The 27,725-nt window shown below is 40.1% G+C and overlaps 1 pseudogene across 1 annotated transcript in view; it reads left to right on the top strand.

Moving 5' to 3' along the window:
* The window catches only part of LOC149194163 (putative LRR receptor-like serine/threonine-protein kinase At1g06840), a 314,494-nt pseudogene that overhangs the window by 29,695 nt on the left and 257,074 nt on the right, over positions 1–27,725 (top strand). Inside the window, exons 5-6 of the transcript XR_016255078.1 lie at positions 13,246–13,317; positions 13,616–13,687. The product of XR_016255078.1 is annotated as a putative LRR receptor-like serine/threonine-protein kinase At1g06840 (transcript). The remainder of the gene's footprint in view (positions 1–13,245; positions 13,318–13,615; positions 13,688–27,725) is intronic.

The raw sequence follows: 27,725 nt of genomic DNA, 5'->3' as shown, positions 1-27,725 counted from the left end.
AAGAAATGTAGGAACAAGAGCTCCCATGGCAGTTAATACTATAGCCGCTGAATCATCAAACACAAGTCCATGGAAATCTCGTGGAACTGCTAATAGAGGAAGAAATTCGAGAGGAAGCAACATGAGAGGATGAAGCTCTTTATCTAGAAATTCACGTCCTGATTCAAGAGGACCAACACAGGTTAATTGTTGGGGATGTGGAGGACCGCATTTTCAACGTGATTGTCCAGAAGCTTCATCAAGTATATTGCATAGGACTGGAAAGGAACCAATATCAAATAACCAAGGCAATCATAGAATTCATGCATTAGTCAACAACGATCAAGCAGCACATCAATCCACTATAGTGGAATCTTCAGGTATTATTAATGGTATAAAACTCAAAATCTTATTTGACACTGGTGCCACAGATAGTTTCATTTCGTCATATGCATTAAACAAATGTGGGTTGGCAGCTCGCAGACAAAATGATTTCAGATAGGTAGAAATGGCCTCAGGAGAACTCCAATTCATAGAATTAAGCGTGGATCAATGCAAAATTGACCTAGGGGTCTGTTCAAATAAATTGAAAGTTTATGTCACAACCTTAGGGACTTATGATCTTGTCATAGGTATGGATTGGTTAGAAGCTCATCAAGATTGGGTAGATTGTTATGGGAAAATAATTCTAGGTATAAATGATGAAGGAGAAGCGATCCAAATTCAAGGAATCAAGAGAAAAGTATTTTTACGCTACATATCAGTAATGAAAATGAAGCGTTGCTTAAGAAAAGGTTGTCAGTGATATGTAATTCAAGAAGTAAGTAAAGAAAAAGGACCATCCTTAGAACAATATTCGGTGTTAGTCGAATTTTCGGATGTATTTCCAAAGGAACTACCAGGATTACTCCCTGAAAGAGAGCTAGATCTCACAATAGAATTGAAACTTGGTACTCAACCAATCTCTAAAACACCTTATAGAATGACAGCTCCAGAACTTCAAGAATTACAAATTCAATTTAAGGAACTATTGGATATAGGACATATTCGACCCAGTATATCACCTTGGGGTGCTCCTGTAATTTTTGTCAAGAAGAAAGATGGATCCTTAAGATTATGCATAGATTATCGAGACTTGAATTGAGCTACAGTAAAGAATCGATATCCTATGCCTCGAATTGAAGATCTTCTCGATCAAATGAAAGGAGCTGCCGTCTTTTAAAAAATTGATCTTTGATTAGGCTATCATCAGCTAAGGATTTCTGAAAGCGATATTTCTAAGACTGCATTCCGGACACGCTTTGGACATTATGAATTTACTGTGGTACCATTTGGGTTAACAAATGCACCAGCAGTATTCATGAATCTTATGAACAATGTTTTCTGCAAATATCTTGATCAATTTGTATAATTCTTTTTAGATGATATATTCATCTATTCCAAGAATGAGAAAGAGCATGAAGATCATTTACGGAGAGTGTTGTCTTGCCTCAGGAAACATCAATTGTATGGAAAATTTCCCAAGTGTTCGTTCTTTCAGGAAAAGATTCATTACTTAGGTCATATCATATCAGGTGAAGGGATCTCAGTAGACCCTGAGAAGGTAAAAGCAATCATGGAAATGGTCAATACCGAAAAACACACATGAAGTACGAAGCTTTATGGGTTTAGCCGGTTACTACCGAAGATTTGTGGAAGGATTCTCCAAAATTGCAAAGCCGATTACAACCCTTCAACGTAAATGTGTTAAGTATGAATGAACTGAGGAATGTAATAAAGCATTCTCTGAACTCAAAAGACTACTGACCAGTGCACCAATCTTAAGAGTTCCTGATATGGACAAAGATTTTACGGTATGTACTGATGCATCTAAACATGGATTAGGTGCAGTATTAATGCAGGATAGAGGAGTAATAGCATATGTCTCCAGAAAGTTAAAGCCTCATGAAGAACTCTATGCTACTCATGATTTAGAGTTAGCCACTGTAGTACTAGCTTTAAAGATTTGGAGACATTATCTAATAGGGAAAAGTTTTACACTTAAAAGTGACCATCAAAGTTTTCAATATTTGTTCACCCAAAGAGACTTAAATGCAAGACAAAGACGATGGAGTGAATTCCTAAGTGAATATGACTTTAGAATATCATATATTGAAGGAAAAGAAAATGTAGTGGCAGATGCTTTAAGCAGAAGACCCCAGATATTCTCCCTCACACCTATCAAGATAGACTTAAGGCAATGAATACTAGAACATCTCATAAAAGATAGCTGGTATGTAAAGGTAAGATCTAATCTTGATAGTAAAAAGCCGAAAGAATCTAAGTTTGAAGGATATGAACTAGAAGATGATGGAATCTTACGATTTCATGGAAGGATGTATATTCCTGATAATAGGGATCTTTGAGACACCATCCTTAAGGAAGCCCACAGAACAGTATATTGTGCACAACCTGGAGGAAAGAAAATGTATTCAGATACCAAGAAATTCTTCTTCTGGTCAGGCATGAAACGTGATATCGTTCAATTTGTTGCAAGATGTTTGGAATGTCAACAAGTAAAAGCAAATCATTGTCATCCAGCAGGTCTCTTACAACCTCATGACATTCCTATGACCAAATGGGAGATCAATTCTATGGATATTATCACTGGACTACCTCTTACTTCTCAAAGACACAATGCCATTCTGGTAGTAGTGGATAAATCAACGAAAACCGCCCATTTCATTCCTGTAAGAGATACTTACGAAGTTGCTGACATAGCTCGAGTATTCATAAATGAAATTATCAGATTTCATAGAGTACCTAAGAAGATTATATCAGATAGAGATTCACGATTTACTTCAAGATTTTGGACTTGCATGCAGTCAGCCTTAGGAACTCAATTAAATTTAAGTACAACTTATCATCCTGAAACTGATGGGCAAACAGAAAGGGTAAATCAAGTACTTGAAGATATGTTGAGGATGTATGTTATGGATCAACAATCACACTGGGAAAAGTACTTATCCTTAGTCGAATTTGCATACAATAATAGTTACCACAGTTCAATCGGAATGCCTCCATTTGAAGCATTATACGGCAGACCTTGCAGAACATCGTTAAGTTGGGACAGGTTAGAAGATCGAGTGATAATAGGACTAGAATTAATCCAAGAAATGGAAGAGCAGGTAAAACAAATTAGACAACGGTTAAAGGAAGCACAGGATAGACAAAAGAGTTATGCTGATGCTCACAGAACTAATAGGAAGTATGAGGTAGGGGATCAGGTTTTCATTCGCATCAAACCGAATAAAAGTACTATTCGATTCAGAAAAGGGACAAAGTTATCACCCCAATTTATTGGACCATAAGAAAGTCATGGAAAGAGTTGGACCTGTCGCCTATCGTCTTGCACTGCCACCTCACTTGCATAAAGTTCATAATGTATTTCATGTATCTGTATTAAGGCGTTACATAGCAGACCAAATCTCATAACCTTCAATGGAAGGAACTGCAGGTATCAGACGAAGGAACCATATTGGTCGAACCATTATGTATACTGGAATGTAGGGTTTGACAACTCAGGAATCATTTGGTAGACCAAGTTAAGGTCCAGTGGGACAAGTATAGTCCTGGATCAGCTACTTGGGAAAATACGGTGATCATATGTCAAAAATGCCCCAATTTTGTGTCAATTTTGAAGAACTTTAAACCATGTTTTGTATATATTTGCTTTACTTTAAATCAGAGACTCAGAACCATTTTTGAAATGATCATATATAAACGTGAATTTTTATGACATAATATTTGTTTAATTCCGCTAGTACATGGATACTAAGACGAAATATGTTATTGATATTACTAAATTATAGTTATCAAAGTAAAGTTTAAATATTTGAGTAATTTTGCTTCTGATGGGAATTAAGATATTATAATTTTGTTTCATTTATGCATATCAATATGATTGATGAGATAGAAATCAAAGAATGATTACATTTTAATATGAAAGTTAATGACATGAATAGAATAATGCAAAGTATGTTATACTGTAGTTCACATGTATGAATTATACATAAGCTATTTGTTTTTGATTATGTTAATGCACATTTTATAAATGCATGGACAAGTGTTTATGATTGCAGATAATATCCGTTACCAAAATGACCACGTGATGACGGAAACCTCAGAACAATTAAGGCTCAAAGAGATTCCATGATAGAGTATTAGCCCTGATTCTACTGGGAGGGGTGGAGGTGTTGCCCACTGTTTATCCTCTGAATCCTGTAGTCATGGGAGGACTGTGCGAATCACGCTCCCCTAGACGTGTGATGATGACTGCCGGATGCCTACTGGGAATCAAGTCGGTATAGTCGACGCTGCCATCCTTAGAGTTTATGAATGGTTAGGTCAGTATAACTGACGCCATGGCATACTCCAGTAGAGGACGGATAGGATGGGGGTGGAAGATATTGGGAAGGATAGGATGATTTTGTAATAGCTTGGGAACCTGATTGAAGTAAGGCATGTTTATTAAAGTTATAAACCTAGAAGTATTCAAAACACCAATTTTATAGTGTCTTCACATTAAGTAATAATTTAACCTCGGTACGCAATCCTAAGAAGAATGTACTAATTGCTATCATAAGTATTCATATAAGATAAAAACTCTAACTTCGGGACGAAGTTTTCTAAAGGGGGGGGTGTATGTAACAACCTATCTATAATATAGAGAACACAAGGATAATAGCATGCATAAGATGCATGCATATGATAGCTACATATGAATGTGTCGCATGCACTGCACTAGTATTTATATAATAAATTAATTATAAGTATTAAATATCATGACACTTCTTCAAATAGAAGTTATATTCACCCATCAACACCCATATTGCTTAATGCATCATGATTAATGGGCAAATACTAAATTTAAAATGTATAACGTAAAAATAATTATAAAAGATATATGTTAAAAATTAAGCTAATCTTAAAAGATGGTTATATAATTATATATCTTAGAATATTAATAAATTAATAAAATGATTAAAATAAATAAATAAATTAAAGATAAGGTACCTAGTATAAACCTAGGACCTTTATATTAAAAACAAACAAAAAAGAATATTAAACCAAAATTCATAATACAGTCAATATACCTTTTAAAAATAAATATATATTATGTGACAAGGGAAAGGTGTCATGTTGTGGAGAAGCCATGGGTTGTTGGTGGAAGGGCGGCCACCGCTAAGAAACAACTTATAAAGCACGAGAGAACAGTTTTGGGAGGGGGCATCAGGAAGAAGAAGAAGAAAGAACGAATGAAAGAGATATTGAAGAGGGGCGGGAATTTATAAATATGAGTTACCAATAGAGGGAGGGCTGGTTGTTCTGAGGTTTCTGGGCACGAGGGAACAATCTACTTCAACTTAGAAGCTTACTGGACTGAGTAGCGAGGTTTTGCTCAGTTTGGCTGGGTGGTTTCGGTCTTTTGGTAACCGAAGCAGGAGCAGCTTGAGGCATCATCAACCATAGGAATTCAGGTAGGTACTCTCATCAATTCTGTTAGTTAAATTTTATCACAAGCTCATGATGATTTTTTTTTTTTTGAAACCCTTTACTGTTTTTACAATGGCTATGCAGTCTTTACATACCTCCCCACCCTCTTCCTATTACCTATTCTCAGGCAGAGATATTAGAGAGGCCATTTGGGTGATGAACAACAACAAAACAATTGATGAGGAAGGCTACCAAGCAGAGTTCTTTAAGCATGGTTTCTGTGCTTTGGTTAGCTACTTGGCTGATCTCTTCAACCATGCAGTCCGTAAAGGTTTTCCACTGGCATGGTCACACCACATCATCCTCCACAAATCAGGTTCCAGCTCAAATCCCAATAACTATAGAACGATCATGGTGGGTCACACATTCTCGAAGTTGTATGCTATTGTTCTACACAGGAAGCTCTCCAGTGACCTTGAGCAGAGCCAACTTAGAGCCAGGGAACAGGCAAATTTTCAACCGACTCATCAGACCATTGACCACACCTTCACCCTTCGCGTCGTGATTGAGGCACGACATGGATCTTCGAAAGTCTACTATTGCTTCGTAGATTTTTGGAAAGATTTTGACTCTGTTCTGAGGGAGGCCTTGCTCCAGAGACTCAGAGATATTGGCATCTATACAACCCTATTGACTGCTATTATGCGCCTATATATGAGTCTGTTCTTGGTCATCTTCACGTGGCCCATGGGATCAATGCGAAGAGCATGCATCCAGTGGTGAAACGTATACTAGGGTCAAACAATGAGCTCATCTCTCAACTCCAAGAAGTGTTTAGCGTAGAAGGCCATCTTTGGGCGCAACCCTCTCGAAGGATTGACCCACGTGACCTGGACAAACTGCCTATATATGTCCTCCCTGATGATCTTGTTTAGCTCCTGTCTAGTAGGTAAAAGGTGACTAGGAGTTTCAAATCCCTTAGAGTTAGTGGGAATTTAGTTGGATCGTCATAATTTTCTCTTTGTGCATCAGACTTGAAATTTGTAAAAAGTGATTAAAAGTGCACAGACTAGTTTCTTGTGTGTCATTTTCAGGGTCGAACGTTAAAAAAATGACACGTGGCATCTCGTACAAGTTCGCTCTACTGAACCAGTCCATAATCAAGACATCTTGGGAAAATTGGCATAACTTTATCTTAAAGAATCCAATCTTGGTCTAACTAGTGGTTTTGGAAAGAAGGCATAGGGGCTACCATCGAACGAAATTTTAGTCTTTGGAGAGCCAAAATCACAGAGATACTATAGTTGCAAGGTCAGCCATATCAACGAACTCAAAATCAAGTACGAAAAGGTGTGTATTCTTAAATTTGCATGATTTTTATTTGAAAAATCAGTTTGAAGTGATTCAAAGGGCATGGTGAAGTATATATATCAGTAATTGGTTCCAAAATGCTTCCCAAACAAAAAATTCTACACCTATTAAGCCCTCATAAAGCTCTACTATGGCACATGAGGAAGAAGAAACACACCCTGATATAGCAAAATTGCAGGAACAATTTTCTTTGTCACAAAGAGAAACCAAAAATGAATTGGGAGTGATCAATGTTAAGATGGATGGTTTAGACGAAAAAATAAAAGGGGACATGGAAGGTTTGACTGAGTTGCTATAGGAAAGATTTCCTAATGGTGATAAGGTAGTCCATGAAACTTATGATGAGAACAAAATGAGTGTGAATCATGATTTTAGGGACTCTAACTCAGGGTTGAAGATCAACCATATTCCAAAGATCGATATCAGGAAGTTTGATGGCAAGGATTTGGTAACATGGATACTACAAATGGAGAAATTCTTTGATCTACATGATGTGCCACACACACAAAATGTATGCATTGCATATTTATATTTAGAATCCAATTAGTTTGTGTGGTATCGATGACTTTTTTCTCGTAAATCAATTGTCACTTTGACAATTTTTACGAAGGAATTGATAGCACATTATGAGGATACAAAGAACAATACCTTCTTTAGCCAATTGATAAATCTCAAACAAAAGGGTTCAATGGTGGAGCACATTGAGGACTTCCAAAGATTGAATATCAAGGTAACTGATATTCCAAAGGAACATATAATTGATGCCTTCATATGGACTTTAAAGGATAACATCCAACATGAGGTTCGCTTTTGGGAACCTAATTCATTGAAAAATGCATTCAGGGTGGCAAGAAAAGTTGAAAGCAAAATTATGGCAACAAGGAGGCCTACTACTCATAACTATAAAGGTGGAAGTGTTGTTGCTCCTAACCTCCCACAACTATAGAGATTTGGTGGTACTCGCTATATAAGTTGTGCAGGTACACAATCTTCAATATGTTGAAGATGTTCGTTGATATGATAAGCATGATGTAGATGATGATAAATCCGATGAAATGATTGGAAGCCACAAAAGATTTGTTGATGTCAAAGAAAAGAAGTTGATATCCTTGAGTTAAGAGGGAGCCTGAATAAGAAAGGTCTCCCTAAGATTAAGAGGAAGCCTGGATAAAGGGAAGCTCTCTGGTTAAGAGGGAGGGCATAACATAGTTTTGATTCGAGTTTTTTTTTAGGATATGTTGTTGTATATGAAGTAGGAAAAAAAGTGTATGATTGAGGAATCTTTTGTCAAAGATTCAGTTGATAGTCCTACTATGTTAAGAAGCAACATCTGTTGTCTGGAAGACTTTGAAGATTTGTATTTGATTATGTACATGCGAAAGTATATTATTGATTGGGGTTGTGTTTGTACAGGTGAATCTCTCGAAGGTTTTGATAGCATGTTGGTTACCAATCAGTTTGATTGGAAGAGATTGGTTATCCTTGATCTGTTGGATCAAGGAGTGTTGAGGCTTTGTGACTGAATTGCCTGGGAGGACATCTGGCCGACACTTTGTGGTTATGTCTTGGTCCCGAAGTTGAATAAGGTGGTGTTGGTTATAGAGCTCTGTTGTTGGATACACACCTAGATCCCTGGGTTGGTGGTTAACAAGTAAGCCTGATGGTACCTAGAGAGGATGAAAGCTTGAGTCCATCTTAGTCCCACTTGGATATATTGCCCTGGTCAGGAATCTAGTCAATGGCATTGCGGTGACTAAACTATTGAAAGACCAATGGATAGATTGCCCTAGTCAGGAATCTAGTCCATGGCATTCCGGTGCCTAAAAGTTCTTCATGGTTCACATAGTTGAGATCTTCCTTGTACTTGTATATGATGAATACCTCCCTAGTTAAGAGGGAGTGTTGGAAAATGTAACTAGGTTTGGTCTTCATTTAATCTATGAAACTAGATAGCAAATATACTAAAAGTCATAAGTGTGTTGAAAAGCAATTATTTAACATAAATTGTGAAGAGGAGGAAGGAAAGGAACAAGAAACATCAAAAGAAGAGGATATACACCAGGAACCAACCCTGGAGAAAGAAGAAATGAATCCGACGATATTTTGTAATGCATTGGCAGAATTACCACTCTTCAAACTCTCAAGATAGAAAGATATATCAAGAAGAAAAAGGTAATAATGCATATTGATTTGGGTAGTACCCATAATTTTATTTATTGTAAGATACACAAGGAATTGAATTGCTTTCTATATCCAACACCAGAGTGTCAAGTGATGGTTGCAAATGGAGGAACTATAAATTGCTCAGGGAAGTGCCATAATATCAAGCTAAACATGGGGGCATATATATTGAATAGTTCAATGCTTTCATTCCAATGGGTGGTGCTAATGTTGTGTTAGAAGTCCAATGGTTACAATCTTTGGGGATGATAACGTTTAAATTTCAAGAACTTTTCTTCAAAGTTTTCTCGGAAGGAAAGGAAATTGAATTAAGGGGTATCACCAGGAAATCGAGGAAGATAATAAGCTTTAATGGCATGACAAAGCTTTTGAAAAAAGGACAACTGTTGTTTTTCCATGATACTAGTGTTTATGATAGAATCTTAAATCACTGACACTACCAAACCAAGTATCACAATGAACCTACTTTGCACAACGAAGTATAAACAACAATAAATCTATAGGTGCACAAAATATACACAACTTTTTACATAATTTTATGTACAACCCAATTTTGTTATATTAATCCAACTGAATAATACAAAAGTCTAGGGCTCTTGTACCAGGGATAATGGCCCTCAAATATTCACAAGTACAAGAATACAAAACTTGGGCTTGGTGTCAGTCCATCGACAACCAATTTACCCTCAACAAGATACTCTGACCATCTGGCTGATGTAGCGCACTCTCTCAACTCCTCTCGGTCGTATCTTGTAGTTTCTGGTCCTTCGGCTCCTGATCTGCAACACTGCCTCTATCAACAATCCAAGTCCATCTGGCCACTGAACCTCGACTATCCAATCTGCTCACTTGTTGTGCCTTATTCCATTAAGGGCGCAACACATCAAGACTCCCGTCGAGTTGTTCACAACTCCATTTGTGAACAACTCGCAACTACCCATTGTTGCTCCTAAGCTACTCAGGGACTTCTTCCCACTATATTCTTCTTGCACTGCTCCAATGAAGACTAACATAGGGTAGGAGAGCTTCCACCTATCACCATCAAATGTTGCTTCTCCAATGATGAACACGGGATGTGACAAGCTGCTCCTCTGGATGATCAGACCTAGAGCTCCAACAACTACCACTCCTAGTAGCCAAGTGTCCTTCCCTACACTGCACTTAGGGCTTTGTTACTGCTCAAACTAGCAGGGGGCCTTAGAGGGGCACTTGTTAGGTCAAGAGCAACAATGAAGCTAAAGTTCACTGTCATCACAACTAAAGCTTTTTACTCTTTACGGATTTTCACTAATGGGAGGAGACCCGATGTATAGAGAATCAAATATGAAGGATAGATCAATGAAGATGGATGTCAAGTGATCTCGATGACCCTTTCCTAGGAAAGCCTCAAGAGTGGGACTTGCTTGCTTCTTAAGCAAGGTACAAGGTTCTCTAGGATAAGGGAATAGGGATTTGAGGGCTTGGCTTAAGGAATGTGACTTGTAAAGGAGCTTCCTAAACCCTATGGAACTTGGTTTCCCAAGTGGTTCTTGAAGATATGACTTTGATAAGATACGGGACCACACGGGACCAAGTGGACCCAGGCTATGTCAAGAGGAGGGAGTTTAACAACCGATGGTATGCTTGACCTAATTAAGGAGAGGAAAGGGATAAATGAATGAATTTTCAATGAAAGGAAATGCAAGGATCGCAGTGTGGTTTCTAGCCCAAGGGAAACCAAGGGCAAAAATTGATCTTTGAGCTAGGGCTTGCGATATCTCGAGATCCCACTGTCGGAATCTCATGAAATTTGGAGGGCTTCTTGAGGACATGCCAATGCAGTTGTGTACCATAAATTGAAGTATTGTAATGGCTAGATCGTGACATAATTGATGCCCTAGGTGACCTAGAGGACTAGACCCAGAGAAGAGGAAAGGGGAGAAGGAAAATAGGTTTCAAGTGATCACCTTTGGGTGGACCAGTGCCTAATCCTTTGGGGAGATTGGAGTTAGGCAGAATTATGACAATGGACCTTTGAATTTTCTAGGTCAAGGAGGTCTAAAAGACAACTTTGCTTGGCACTAGGGCAACAACAAAAGCAACTTCAAAGACTTTATTCTTTGTTTTGCAAGATAAATGGCTTGTCAAGATGAATTTCAGTAATGAAACATTCATAGGAACATTCATTCATTATACATGGCCAATACATGATGCATTCACTATCTAGAAACGAAATTTCCACAACTTCGCATAAGAGACGCATCAAATAAGCACTAGTATAGCGAAATCCCAACAACAATGTATGTGACAAAATTAGAAAGAAATAATAGCATTAAAATGTACTTAATTAGAGATAAGATTCAGAGAGATGTTGTGATATTGTAGTACATTTCCATAGGAGAGCAAGTAGCAGATATTCTCACTAAGCGTCCAATGGAGGGGAATATTTGTTTTCTACAGAGACAAGTTGGGGATAATGGAGAATCCCTTGCTAGGAGGGAGTGTTGAGTTTGTAGCATCAAAAGGACTTCCACATAGTACTGGTGTCTTAGCATGTGGAGGTGATGTCCTCTTTAAGTGGTGGTTCAAGAGAAGCAACTGATGTGATCTCCTTCCTAAGTTTAACTTAGAAAGAAGACATTGATTAATTATTTGATTAATGCAGACTTTGGGGTAATGCTTTTTCTAAGGATAAATAATTAATTATTTAAGTGACTTAGATCTAATCTCCACCGTTGGTCAAAGAAAGCTAGGATTTAACCCTATCCCTCCATCACTTTGGAGATTAGGGATTTGGCCTATGGAGAAATTATAAAGAGAACTTAATGGAGAGGATGGAGACACACAAGATAAATTTAGAGAGATTTTCTGAAGAATTTGCATTAGTCATAATGTAGATTTAGTGAGTGAGAGATTCATAAGCTAAGAAAAAGGAGAAGGACCAATAGGGAATTTCTTAGATTTAGGAATTTGCAGAGAACCTGCATGTGTGAGCAAGCCAAATTGCTTTTGTAGGTGGGTGGCCACACGAGGGAAATTGAGAGGGTCCTTGAGCCAAGGAGAGGCTGCAAGTGTGACATGGGCTGTTGTATTTTTGCTGGAGAAAAATCGCAGATTTTATTGCCGTATTTTTTTTCCTATAATTATGTGGGGCATTTTCCCTGGTAAGGGAGCCCATAATTTCTTTGAGAAAAATTTAATGAAGAGAGATTGGAGGGTTAAAATAATTGTTCTTGTTTGATATTTCTGGGTTATTTTCTGAAATATTTTTTGCTGCTATTTGCCGAGTTAAAGAGCTAGAGAATTTTCTGTTTGTAGTTTTCATATTTTGTTTTCTACGAAACAATTCATTTACTGAGTAAAATAATTTTTGAGGATAAAATAATTGCACGAGACATGAAATCTGAAACTGGTGCTTGAAAAATAACAAGTGTGCTGAAAATCATGAGTGTGGGACCTCATCCATTATGAGAAGTACTAGGTTCTAATTAAATCAATTTTGATGCAAAGTTGCCTCTTAAATTGAGAATAAATAGTTAGTTTATACAGTAGGATCAATTTTTCTGAGAGGATTCTAGGGTCTAATATTCACCATTTGAATTTTTTCCCCGTTTTACAAAAATAATTTGTCAATTAAAAATAAATATTCACCCAAACTACTATTGTATAATTGAGAAATTTTACAAAGCTTTTGCCAAATTTTTATAGTGAGCATTTTGAGGATTATAAAGAATCACCAAGGTTTCAACTTTCTACACTTAGATAAAAATTAAAGTTTCTTGAAATTTTCTCTGATTCTTCCTTCCTAAAATGACGTGTGTTCAACCCAATAGTTGCAATTCACAAGATACTACGTGGTAAGGAATACCATTTACTGATTTTTTAAATAGAAATTTCCATGTTGAATTTACTATTAGTCGCTTTGAATCTCTCTATATCTGAAACATCTTAGTAAATAAGATGTGATGTTTAATAGACATATTAAGTTCTTTTGATCAATTGTGAGAAAATTTTTGGTCAGGTAATTGTGATTTGGATAGTGATGCATGCAGAATCTCAAAATTTCTTTTATTAATTCTTGGAAAACGCAATTAGCAATTTCATCATTCAACCATTTTATTGGAAGCTCTTCTAGGAGGCACACCTTGAGGAGAACAAACAATAAATGTTTCTGCTGAAAACAAATGAATTAGACACACAAAAGCTTTAAGTCACGTTGAGAAGTCAATTGTCAAACTGATGGCGAGTTGTGCTTTGCAGGCAATTGTTTAACATGGACCTTACAGGAAATCTAGCTCCAGAAATTGGAATTTTACAAAATCTTACAATTTTGTAAGTTGAATCAATGTCAAGGTTGTGTTATATTGGTGCACATAGATAACATGCAAATGACTACCCCACCGTAAAAAAAAGAGCATGGAATCCCATCATATAAGTTCCATATTCATTTTAGAGATTATTACTTCATTCGTATAAAATTCAGATGTGTGTTCTTTCCTGATTAGATTTATATATTGTTACATACTAAATATAATGGGCTGTGCTAAACAGTTTTTTCTCATTTTGCATAATTTAATATGCCGAGTTCTCCTTCAAGATTCTTACACCTCGTTTTGTTATCTTTCGAAAGGGACTTCATGTGGAACAATATAAGTGGCAGTATTCCTAAGGAGATTGGAAACATGACATCTCTTCAACTTCTGTGAGTTTCTTGAAGGCACTGAAGTTTAATATCGATTGTCCCTCGAGCTTGTGTAATTTGCAATGTTGTCTTGAATGGTGGGACATATATAGAGTATTTTTTCTGCCAAAGTTCAGATGCTGTTTTAATGAAAAGTTCAAAACTTCTCATATGGAAAGTACAACCATTATAGATGATGCACAGAACCAAAAATTTGATTTTAGAAGTGGGACGAAAAATTAATTCATTAAGAAAACAATTAAAAACATGTGTATTAATTTATCGTCCATCGAAGACAGAATCTCGGTTTTCAGATTTTTTACTTTTTGAGTCCTGAAGAACATTGTTGTCACAATCACTTAGAATATAACCAATATCAACCAACATGAAAGCCACAGAGTATACCCAAAATTCTCAACTCCGATTGATGTTTTCATTGTCTTATGCCCGTCTCTCTTACTTTTCAAATTCTATTCGCAACACTTAATATAATTGTTGCGTTCATTGTATAACGAGGAGGTTGAATGGAAGAAAAAGCAGATTCAGAAGTTGTGGGACAAAGAGGATACACTCGGATGAAAACCATTGTTGCCCTCATTGTTTAACGAGGAGATCGAATGGAAGCAAGAGAAGATTCAGAAGTTGTGGGACACAGAGCATACACTTTGCCTACAATGCCTAAATATTAAATAATACACCATATAAATAGTTATGCGAGATGGATGAAAACCATTGTTACACTCATTGTTTAACATGGAGATCGAATGGAAGCAAGAGAAGATTCAGAAGTTGTGGGACAAAGAGCATACACTTTGCCTACAATACCTAAATATTAAATAATACGCCATATAAATAGTTATGCGAGATGAACAGATATGAGAGCTGTAATATGTAAGTGTTAAATAATATTCCATATAAATAGTTATGCAACATGAACCAATATGAGCGCTGTAATACGTGAATAAAAAATAATACACCATATTGATAGCTATGCAAGATGAGCCAATATGAGATGTGTAATATACTTAAATATTAAATGATATAGAATATAAATAAAAACCTAGTTATATGAATTATACCTTAAAAGGAATCACTTGTCTTGACCCACCTCTTCAAGCACATAAATATGTCGTATTGTTCAACTGTATCATCAATCATTTAATATAATATACAGTCTCTATCCAAGAGGACATTTCGGACTGTCTTTTTTTGGCTCTGCAAACATCAGACCTTATGGACATTTCAGAGTTTGTCCTTTTATTATGATAGCTCTGTGAACATCAGATCTGTCAGAAGTTGTGTAGGAGCAGTTTTGATTCTGCAGGCCAGGTGACAAAATTTGTGCCAGGGCAGTTAAATTTCAGGGCAGAGGCCATCCACTTTCACTCTTTAATTCCCTGTTGTCCACTCTTTTGCTCATGTGTATACATACTTGTTGCATTTGTTGTATTCACTAGGTTGGTGCATATATACACGTTTGCACAAACACACACTCCACTACCACAGTATATATAGAAACAATTGGGGATATCAATTCCAGAACCAAATATCGGAGAGTAGGAAGATATTTTTCACAAGAAACGTTATGAAATTAAGGACTTGCAGGTGACAATTGATGGTTATGAATGTTTATCTCAATTCAGTATTACACCAGGTTTCTTTAAATTAAACATAGAAAAAAAGTTTTTGACTTTTCCCGATAAGAAGAACAAGGTGACACTTCAGGACATTACAGTCAAATGTAGCACCTTCATCAAAACACTTGAAAGATATATCAAAGGTGATCCTCTTGGAAAGTCAAAAGTCAATATCATAGATGCAAAAAAAATTTAACCAAGTCATCATGGAGAAAAACGAGGAAATTTCTCACTTAAAAGATCACCGTTAGAAATTATTTGCAGGAGTCAAGAAGTTCAGGCTATGAAGCCAAAGTAAGAACAAGAAAGAGAAGGTTTCGAGAAGAAACTCAATGAAGGCATATCAAATGAAGATGAGAAAATTCTTGCTTGAAGAGCTTGAATCAAAAGTTATTTTTTCCTCAGGAAAAAATCGTAAATTTTCATCGACTTATGAAAATATTACATTTTGTTGATGCATCATCATGCATTCTGATAATCTATCTGCTAAAAAACAAAACTATATAGATCTGGCCTATGTAAAGCCAATGATCAAGCAGACTGAGGCACTATACAGAGGGCATATATGTCCATAAATATAAAAGCAGTTACATATCATATATCGGTCATTATCATGGTTTTAAGACATCATCAAAAAGCAAAAATATATAACAAATATATCAAGGCTTCCGGTTATTGCACTTGCTGATATCCATCTATGAATGACCAGTGAGAGTACTCCTGTGCTTCCTCCCCTATCTGTTCATTGATTTTCCAAATGCCAAGAGTTTGTTCAACGCCATCTTTAGATAAGGCATCTGCTGTTGTGTTACGCTCCCTGTATATGTAGCAACAGGAAATCTGATCAAAAGAAACTTTTAGATGAAGAGTCTCCTCAAGAATAGGAAGCAGTGTGTGACTGTGGCATCTCTGTGTCTCATTGAACCAATTTATGACATTCATGGACTCTCCAAAGATCTGAAGAGTACAACATTCTTTTTCAATGGAAAAACATAATAAATTTTTTTATGCTAACAACTTTGCATAGTTATTTGAGCCCCTGCCCAACCCATTTTGATGCTTGAAGGAATGATGTTCTTATAAGTAAAGGACTGCCTCTACCCCCACAAACTCCGCTTACAAGAGAAGCCCTGTCAAAATATGCTCAATGAGAGGAGAAATCTATAACTTTGGCTGATATAACATGCTGATGATGAGCAGAGTCCAAGGAGGGAATAAGAGAATCTTGAGTATCAAAACATTAAGGATAAAATCTATGTGATAACCCCTATTTTGTGAGTTACTATGGAAATAGCCTTAAGCCCGCTTGGTTGCTTGGGAAAAAAAGGTAAAATGGTGAAGGGATCACTTTTTGGCATAATAACGTTTTGGAGTTATGAATAATAAGTGGGTCCCATGTTGAAGAGGGTCACTTAAGTTGTGGATCACATAGCGAATAAGTCGTATCACTAAGAGGGGGTCAACTCACTTGAGGAGATGGGCATCACCAAGGGTGTAAGGTCCTCGAGTTCTACCCGAGCTCGGGCGCGGTTGGGCGCCGAGCGAGTCGACGGGCGCGCGGGTGCACGGGCGGTCGAGGGGCGCACGGGCGGGCGCGCAGGCGCACGGGCGTGTGCGGGCGCACAAGTGGGTGTGGGCTGCACGACGGGCGGGCGAGGGCTGCACGATGGGCGGGCGCGGCGACACGGGCGTGCGACGAGCTGCGGAAGAAATGTGACAAAACGTGCGGAGGAAATGTGACAAAATATGCGACGATATGCAAACACTTATGTGACTAAGTGTTGGAGCGCATTACAAATATATGCGACGTTAAGAAGACTTGAAGCCGACCTGTAAATGAAGCTTGTGGGCGTGCGTTGATAACTTTGGGGGTCGGCCAAGGGGCTGCACACCCCATGGAAAACCCATGATAGTTTGGGTATATATGTGAGAGCTTGAGAGCTCATTCATCAACTCAACAACTCACATCATCTCTACGCATAAGGAGAAGGGTAAAACTGCGCAAGGGAGATAGGAGCTGCGCATAGCTCATGCGCACTATCTAGGTGCGGTTTTGGAGTATCTTGTGCCGGTTTGAGGTGTAGGCAAGCGTGCCGAGGAGTTGGTATATGTGCAAATTTTGCAAGACTTGGTGAAGAGGAATTAAGTGGCTCAGGTGAGCACTTCTCTTTGTGCAAGGGTGCACATGTATTGTAAAAGGCAGGGTTGCCTCTCGGTTGTAATATTTGGCTAAGTGTAGACTTGGTTTGGCAAGGCACACTTGTACATTGTAAAACTGATATTCTTAATATATTGTCGGGCAGACTCACATTACGGGGAGTTGCCCCTCCCCTTTATACTTGTTGCAATTGTTGTTGTTCTTGGTATAATTGCATGATGATAATGAATGAGTATGGGCTTCATTAAGTATAAAGGATAATTGCTTTTACTTAGTTGCGAAACACAAGCTAAGTATGTTAATGTGAAAGTAGGCGTAGTCCACGAATGTTAGTATTGGTGAAAAGAAAGCGTTCGGTGGTGCCGCACCTTGCTACAAGCAGTTGGAAGACTACCGCAGGTGTAGGGGCGTGACAGGTGGTATCAGAGCTTTGGTTCGGTGACGCTGTTGAGCAAGGTTTGCTCGAGACAGGTACTTGCAGGTGAAGGAAACCGTTTCACACGAAGTGGAACAAGGGTTGGTTCGGGTTGCAGGTGACTTGGTGAACATGGAGAAGGCTGAAAACGCAGTAATGGTAGATGAACCTACGAAAGGTGAATCTAGCCATAGTGCAGTTAAAGCTCTCCGGTATTAAGTGTTGGAACATATGAGTCGATGGAGTTCTGAAAGGGTTTCGATGAAGGCCGAGAACATGAAGATTCGAGAGAGCTGTTCGGAACTAAAGAAGGAACTTGAAGAACTCAAGAGCCAATGCGGAAGTACGACAGATGTTGAACTCAATGAACTTGATGAGGAGATCCAACAGAGTGGTCTTGGTCTTCAAGAGCTCTTTGATGAAAGAGCCCGGTTGAGGAAGGAAAGTGCCAAGGTGGAATCTGAAATCAAGCAAATTGAGGAAGAGATAAAGAAGAAGCTTCTTGGTAAGAAGGTTGTTGTGATTGAGCAGGAAGAGCTCGACTACATTGACAGGTTGGGAACTCAATACCGAGAGCATCCAGAGGGCATTCGAAAGTTTAGTTCTATGAATTTGGTCAGTGGACACTTGGTTGGTGCACTTGAGCAAGATGCGATGAAGGGAAAGCTTGAAGGAAGTCAAGCTGGACCAGGATCGAGTTGCTTAGAGGAGCCAAGCAAGGAGGTGAAGTACCTTAGGAGGAATGTCAAGGTGGAGCATGAGCCAATTGACACTTCTGAGGCCGAATTCTTGAAGAAGGTTGCTGATGTAAGGCGCAAGACAAAGCCAACAGAGGGAGGTGATTCCTTGAAGCTAAGTTTTGTGCAGGTGACTGTGAAGGGCAAGAGATTTGCAGCTTTGGTGGATACGGGGGCTACTCATAGCTTCGTAAGCAGGAAGGCAGCAAAGTCTTTTGGGAAGAGAGCAAAGATGGAGAGGGAATGGAGTGCTTTCAAAGCAGTCAACTCTACCATTAGAGCTATTGATGGGGTGTTGAAGGACACTCAGGTGAAAGTAGGATCATGGTTTGGAAAGTTTGACTTGAGAGTTGTGGACATGGATGATCATTCTATGGTGTTGGGGCTGGACTTTATGGAGCTTGCACAAGCCATACCAATGGTGGACCGGGACATTTTCTTGATCACAGCTGAAGGAAAGACCATGATGGTACCGATGAATAGAAGAAGTTGCTTGGGGTATAGACCAAGGATGGCTTCTATGACTTTGCATCCCAAAGATCCGAATGTGAAGCATGAGGATGTGGAGCAAAGAGGACTTGGGAGTGTGACTCAAACAACGAAGGAAAGGAAGCTAGTGGACTTCGTTGCAAGAGCTGGAAAGAAGAAAGAAGGAAGTGAGAAGAAAACCTCACGAACATGGAGACACTTGTTGGGAGCATCTTCTACTGATCATCTTCACAATGGAGTTGCAAATGAAGGGAGCCCGAGTGCTACTTCAGAAGCAGTGGTTGATAAGGATTATGGAGGTAGAGATCCTGCTGGGATAGTGGACTTTTGCAGATATGCTATGGGCATATATGACTTTCAGTCGACAAAAGGCAAGCTAGGTGAGCTTGGATGTACATGTGAGGAGATTGAGGCTGTGCATAGATACTTGAGGACACAACATCAATCTGACACATGGGTGGATGAAAGTCAGGGAGGAAACTTCCTGGCCTTCCTTTCTCTATAGATAACCTTGGGGGAAGGTTGGTGTGGAGGCCTTGGTAGGGAGGAACCACACCAACTTTATAAGGGGCCTTGGAGGAGGCTTCTTTATGACAGGTGCAAACTTGGATGCAGATGGCCAAGGTTGAGATGGAGTCTACATGGGTTAGACATCATGGACAACTAGAGTCATGGACATCAGGTTGGTTATATGGAGCATGTTGCAGATGGGATGGAGTTTCCATGGACCTGAGCATGGGATGATTGAGAGATTCTTGATGAGTCCGAGATGTAGCAGAAGTCAGGGAAAGACTTGTGATGGCATAAGGATGTGCATTCTTATGGTTTGGGCGTATGGTTGGACTGATCACTCGACTAGTTCGAGTCATGAGGGGTACCAATGTGCAGAGATATGTTGGCATTAGTCGAGACATGGTAACACATATGTGTTGGCATCTGACAGGGAGACTACATGGAGGAGGGACACATGATGAGGTCGACACGAGATGTTGCAGTGGAGATTGTGGTAGAGGGGTCGATTATCATGGATCGAGATGATATCTGATGGAGAGCATACCGTTGAGGTGCATACCTTGGTATGGTGAGCTTAGTGGCAGTTGGTCACTAAGGCAAGGCATGATGGAGATGAGGCTCTACATATGTTGCAAGGATGTTTGCTTTGTGTGGAGGAGTCATCATCATGGATGATGATGATCTTGGTGGATGGCTACCGGGATGGTATGTTGTCGAGGACGACAACAATTTCAGGTGGAGGAGGATGTAAGGTCCTCGAGTTCTACCCGAGCGCGGGAGCGGTTGGGCACCGGGCGAGTCGACGGGCGCGCGGGTGCACGGGCGGTCGACGGGCGGGCGCGCGAGCGCACGGGCGGGCGCGGGCGCGGGCTGCACGACGGGCGGGCGAGGGCTGCACGACGGGCGGGCGCGGCGACACGGGCGTGCGACGAGCTGCGGAAGAAATGTGACAAAACGTGCAGAGGAAATGTGACAAAATATGCGACGATATGCAAACACTTATGCGACGAAGTGTTGGAGCGCATTACAGATATATGCGATGTTAAGAAGACTTGAAGCCGACTTGTAAATGAAGCTTGTGGGCGTGCGTTGATAACTTTGGGGGTCGGCCAAGGGGCTGCACACCCCATGGAAAACCAATGATAGTTTGGGTATATATGTGAGAGCTTGAGAGCTCATTCATCAACTCAACAACTCACATCATCTCTACGCATAAGGAGAAGGGTAAAACTGCGCAAGGGAGATAGGAGCTGCGCATAGCTCATGCGCACTATCTAGGTGTGGTTTTGGAGTATCTTTTGCCGGTTTGAGGTGTAGGCAAGCGTGCCGAGGAGTTGGTATATGTGCAGATTGTGCAGGACTTGGTGAAGAGGAATTAAGTGGCTCGGGTGAGCACTTCTCTTTGTGCAAGGGTGCACATGTATTGTAAAAGGCAGGGTTGCCTCTCGGTTGTAATATTTGGCTAAGTGTAGACTTGGTTTGGCAAGGCACACTTGTACATTGTAAAACTGATATTCTTATTATATTGTCGGGCAGACTCACATTACGGGGAGTTGCCCCTCCCCTTTATACTTGTTGCAATTGTTGTTGTTCTTGGTATAATTGCATGATGATAATGAATGAGTATGGGCTTCATTAAGTATAAAGGATAATTGCTTTTACTTAGTTGCGAAACACAAGCTAAGTATGTTAATGTGAAATTAGGCGTAGTCCACGAATGTTAGTATTGGTGAAAAGAAAGCGTTCGGTGGTGCCGCACCTTGCTACAAGCAGTTGGAAGACTACCGCAGGTGTAGGGGCGTGACAGGTGGTATCAGAGCTTCGGTTCGGTGACGCTGTTGAGCAAGGTTTGCTCGAGACAGGTACTTGCAGGTGAAGGAAACCGTTTCACACGAAGTGGAACAAGGGTTGGTTCGGGTTGCAGGTGACTTGGTGAACATGGAGAAGGCTGAAAACGCAGTAATGGTAGATGAACCTACGAAAGGTGAATCTAGCCATAGTGCAGTTAAAGCTCTCCGGTATTAAGTGTTGGAACATATGAGTCGATGGAGTTCTGAAAGGGTTTCGATGAAGGCCGAGAACATGAAGATTCGAGATAGTTGTTCGGAACTAAAGAAGGAACTTGAAGAACTCAAGAGCCAATGCGGAAGTACGACAGATGTTGAACTCAATGAACTTGATGAGGAGATCCAACGGAGTGGTCTTGGTCTTCAAGAGCTCTTTGATGAAAGAGCCCGGTTGAGGAAGGAAAGTGCCAAGGTGGAAGCCGAAATCAAGCAAATTGAGGAAGAGATAAAGAAGAAGCTTCTTGGTAAGAAGGTTGTTGTGATTGAGCAGGAAGAGCTCGACTACATTGATAGGTTGGGAACTCAATACCGAGAGCATCCAGAGGGCATTCGAAAGTTTAGTTCTATGAACTTGGTCAGTGGACACTTGTTTGGTGCACTTGAGCAAGATGCGATGAAGGGAAAGCTTGAAGGAAGTCAAGCTGGACCAGGATCGAGTTGCTTAGAGGAGCCAAGCAAGGAGGTGAAGTACCTTAGGAGGAATGTCAAGGTGGAGCATGAGCCAATTGACACTTCTGAGGCCGAATTCTTGAAGAAGGTTGCTAATGTAAGGCGCAAGAAAAAGCCAACAGAGGGAGGTGATTCCTTGAAGCTAAGTTTTGTGCAGGTGACCGTGAAGGGCAAGAGATTTGCAGCTTTGGTGGATACGGGGGCTACTCATAGCTTCGTAAGCAGGAAGGCGGCAAAATCTTTTGGGAAGAGAGCAAAGATGGAGAGGGAATGGAGTGCTTTCAAAGCAGTCAACTCTACCATTAGAGCTATTGATGGGGTGTTGAAGGACACTCAGGTGAAAGTAGGATCATGGTTTGGAAAGTTGGACTTGAGAGTTGTGGACATGGATGATCATTCTATGGTGTTAAGGCTGGACTTTATGGAGCTTGCACAAGCCATACCAATGGTGGACGGGGACATTCTCTTGATCACAGCTGAAGGAAAGACCATGATGGTACCGATGAATAGAAGAAGTTGCTTGGGGTATAGACCAAGGATGGCTTCTATGACTTTGCATCCCAAAGATCCGAATGTGAAGCATGAGGATGTGGAGCAAAGAGGACTTGGGAGTGTGACTCAAACAACGAAGGAAAGGAAGCTAGTGGACTTCGTTGCAAGAGCTGGAAAGAAGAAAGAAGGAAGTGAGAAGAAAACCTCACGAACATGGAGACACTTGTTGGGAGCATCTTCTACTGATCATCTTCACAATGGAGTTGCAAATGAAGGGAGCCCGAGTGCTACTTCAGAAGCAGTGGTTGATAAGGATTATGGAGGTAGAGATCCTGCTGGGATAGTGGACTTTTGCAGATATGCTATGGGCATATATGACTTTCAGTTGACAAAAGGCAAGCTAGGTGAGCTTGGATGTACATGTGAGGAGATTGAGGCTGTGCATAGATACTTGAGGACACAACATCAATCTGACACATGGGTGGATGAAAGTCAGGGAGGAAACTTCCTGGCCTTCCTTTCTCTATAGATAACCTTGGGGGAAGGTTGGTGTGGAGGCCTTGGTAGGGAGGAACCACACCAACTTTATAAGGGGTCTTGGAGGAGGCTTCTTTATGACAGGTGCAGACTTGGATGCAGATGGCCAAGGTTGAGATGGAGTCTACATGGGTTAGACATCATGGACAACTAGAGTCATGGACATCAGGTTGGTTATATGGAGCATGTTGCAGATGGGATGGAGTTTTCATGGACCTGAGCATGGGATGATTGAGAGATTCTTGATGAGTCCGAGATGTAGCAGAAGTCAGGGAAAGACTTGTGATGGCATAAGGATGTGCATTCTTATGGTTTGGGCGTATGGTTGGACTGATCACCTGACTAGTTCGAGTCATGAGGGGTACCAATGTGCAGAGATATGTTGGCATTAGTCGAGACATGGTAACACATATGTGTTGGCATCTGACAGGGAGACTACATGGAGGAGGGACACATGATGAGGTCGACACGAGATGTTGCAGTGGAGATTGTGGCAGAGGGGTCGATGATCATGGATCGAGATGATATCTGATGCAGAGCATACCGTTGAGGTGCATACCTTGGTATGGTGAGCTTAGTGGCAGTTGGTCACTAAGGCAAGGCATGATGGAGATGAGGCTCTACATATGTTGCAAGGATGTTTGCTTTGTGTGGAGGAGTCAACATCATGGATGATGATGATCTTGGTGGATGGCTACCGGGATGGTATGTTGTTGAGGACGACAACGATTTCAGGTGGAGGAGGATGTAAGGTCCTCGAGTTCTACTCGAGTGCGGGCGCGGTTGGGCGCCGGGCGAGTCGACGGGCGCGCGGGTGCATGGGCGGTCGACGGGCGGGCGCGCGAGCGCACGGGCGGGTGCGGGCGCGGGTTGCACAACGGGCGGGAGAGGGCTGCACGACGGGAGAGCGCGGCGACACGGGCGTGCGACGAGCTGCGGAAGAAATGTGACAAAACGTGCGGAGGAAATGTGACAAATATGCGACGATATGCAAACACTTATGCGACTAAGTGTTGGAGCGCATTACAGATATATGCGATGTTAAGAAGACTTGAAGCCGACTTGTAAATGAAGCTTGTGGGCGTGCGTTGATAACTTTGGGGGTCGGCCAAGGGGCTGCACACCCCATGGAAAACCCATGATAGTTTGGGTATATATGTGAGAGCTTGAGAGCTCATTCATCAAATCAACAACTCACATCATCTCTACGCATAAGGAGAAGGGTAAAACTGCGCAAGGGAGATAGGAGCTGCGCATAGCTCATGCGCACTATCTAGGTGCGGTTTTGGAGTATCTTGTGTCAGTTTGAGGTGTAGGAAAGCATGCCGAGGAGTTGGTATATGTGCAGATTGTGCAGGACTTGGTGGAGAGGAATTAAGTGGCTCGGGTGAGCACTTCTCTTTGTGCAAGGGTGCACATGTATTGTAAAAGGCAGGGTTGCCTCTCGGTTGTAATATTTGGCTAAGTGTAGACTTGGTTTGGCAAGGCACACTTGTACATTGTAAAACTGATATTCTTAATATATTGTCGGGCAGACTCACATTACGGGGATTTGCCCCTCCCCTTTATACTTGTTGCAATTGTTGTTGTTCTTGGTATAATTGCATGATGATAATGAATGAGTATGGGCTTCATTAAGTATAAAGGATAATTGCTTTTACTTAGTTGCACAAGCTAAGTATGTTAATGTGAAAGTAGGCGTAGTCCATGAATGTTAGTATTGGTGAAAAGAAAGCGTTCGGTGGTGCCGCACCTTGCTACAAGTGGTTGGAAGACTACCGCAGGTGTAGGGGCGTGACAAAGGGGGTCAAATTGGCCCATGAGGTATATAAGGGTAGAAAAACATCGCACCAACCTATCTTGCCAATTGAACTTAAGAATTCGACCTCTTGTGAGATGCTTAGAGCAAGGGTTTGGAGTGCTGCTTAGCACAAGGGTTTCAAGCGGAACCATCAACTGGTTTCGGAGAACTTCAAGTGTCTCCCTAGTTGGAAATTGGAGGAGTCCATCTGAGGGCTTCCATTGGGCATCATCTTTGGTATTTTGGGAAGTAGTATGCATTTTTGGGTGCAAAGGTAGTGAGTTTTGTTGCTCATTTGAAACAACTTCAAAGGATTTTGTGGAGGGAGGATTTCAGGGTCACATCTACCATGCAGAGCTGGAATTTTGGTGGAGTTTGCATACAAGGAACAAGAACGGATTGTGAGGGCCGAGTTTTCCTGTTTTGCCAATGCATGGGTTTCTTGGGAAGGCCTGCACAGTCCCCTTGGGGGACGAATTGACATTCTCGTTTTGGAGTTAGTGTTTGGGGTTTGCTTTGGGGAATTAGCAGTGGAAATTTGGGGAGTTTCCAGTTGTTGGATTGGGGGCCACTTACAACAACATCAATTCTTGTGGAGGGCCGCATACACTGTTCAACTAGGACATTCACACTTTGGTGGGGTCTCACACTTTCAGGTTCTCGGTTAAACCCTTTCTGGGTTTTTGGAGAGAAGACCATGGGAGGATTTATAGGTTGATACAATTTTTTTTAGCCCAACAATCATCATTCTCCCAACCAACCAACCAATAACAATTTATCCATTGGGTTGTCTACATCGCTATCAGAGTCATGCACCACCTGGGTCAGAGAAAATTAACTGCGTTTTTCCCTACTTGCTTAGCAAGCCTAGGTTCCACTATTTCTTACTACTGATGTACTCTTTCTGGCGAATTAATAAAATGGCTTAGTGATTTGTTGGTGTCTACTTGTGTCTAGTTGCTAGTTATGTTTATTTTGTCATTATTTTCTATTTCAAGTTCATCTCTATTTATTTACAATATTTTTCCCAAAAAGGAATCTACAATCTATAAATCAAAATATGAAGACCTTTCACTACTAAACTGTTAAATTTTATCCGAACCCAAAACTCGATGTTTAATTCCAAGTAATAAAAAGCTGAATAAACACACAACTAAATTCCTAACGAAAATAATTAGTGGAAGCAATTAACAATCTGAAACACATGAATCACAAATAGATTTATGCCCAACAAATCAGTTCATCATTAATAAAACTCAGAACCTACTTGGGCTTCTGTGTTGGGATAATGGTCCAACTGAGGAATAACATATACAACAATAAACTAAGGATTTTTCATAGGATCTTCTAAACTGATAATTAGTACTTATGATTTCTTTAGATATTCTTTTCTTGCATTAATATTCATCATAAAGCAATTACACAAAAGGTATCAATGGTAGAAACTAAATGTCAATAGGATCATAAAGAGACAACCAAAGAGGAGGACAAACATTTACCCCAGGAAAACCTAGGGAAAAACCTGACAACCTTTTCCTTAGAGAATATCTTCAGTTCACCAAGAGACACACTTAGATATTCTAGTCAATCACAAGGTCAACCTGACTAGCAAAATAGACTTAGTCAAACCTGGTCCAACTCCCTTCTAGTTGAGTCAAACATCTAACCAAGAGACTTTGTCTAGTTTGTTCTACTAGGTCCGAATTTCGGCCTCATACTGTGCCTAGAGAAGCTCAGTCCTCCCGCCTTTCACAAAGTTCTTGTTCCTAAGAGATTTAGTCCTTCCATAGAGATCTAGATATTTTGCTACCTTAGAAATTTGGTCCTACACTTAAGCTTCATATTCTTTCTTCAACAAGCCTCAGATTCGTCCTGTCTTTTTCCTTAGATTCATCCTTTTCTTTCTGCCTCAGATGATCAAACTCTGCCTTAGAGTTGATCTGAAATTCTTGCTTGGGAAGGAGGTCGAATGCCTCATATATATAGAATATAGGTAAAGTTAAAATAGGTACATATAAAGTTTAAACTATGTTCATTTGCAATCAATGATATATGTTAATAGTAGTGATGCTAAGATAATGATCTCTTGAAAGATAGTAATGCATCATAGAAAGGGTATGTGTAGATATGTTTTAGAAATCATTAGCATTTGAACTCTTTCCTTGCATATAATGACTAGGAATGAAATGAATTCTATATAGAAAGCTTGTTAATGATATTTCTAGGGTTTGTATATATATAGAACTTGCAATTTATAAGCTGACAAGTCTTGAAGACTCTGACATCTAGGGTTTGTAGACCCTAGCAAAGTTTGAACTAAGAATAAACTAAGGAACAAAACCCTATCTAATTGTTTCCGCTATAAGCAGAAGATCCAACCCTTGATGATAACAGAAATGACATCATGTTAATGTGAGAACAAGGTTGGTGAACAGGTCCAAGATTAAGAGGGAGTTGACCTTTCTCAAAACGTAAGTACTCTACTTCTCCTTGATTACTACTATTGCTATTATGTTTGTACTTTTCCCTTTTTGTTCTTTCATAGTCTTCTAATAAATATCGCAGGTCAAGACAAGATCTATCTATAAGCTTGATTAATAGATGGAAGAATTGGAAGAACATGGAAAAGCACAAAGACTTCTTTGAATCCTAAAAGACGTAATTGAAGAAGGAGAAAGCAGTTTAAAGTATGCATCAAAGAAGTCCATTAAATGGAAAGAAATTCACTTACCTCAGCTGGAAAGAGGTAGCTATAAAATCTTGG

Source organism: Pinus tabuliformis, chromosome 2_2 (genome assembly GCF_031772625.1).
Source record: "Pinus tabuliformis cultivar Carrire ecotype Pingquan chromosome 2_2, CPIR1, whole genome shotgun sequence".
NCBI classification, from domain to species: Eukaryota; Viridiplantae; Streptophyta; class Pinopsida; order Pinales; family Pinaceae; genus Pinus; species Pinus tabuliformis.
Note: the sequence above shows the minus strand (reverse complement) of the source record. Positions and strands in the feature narration are given on the sequence as shown.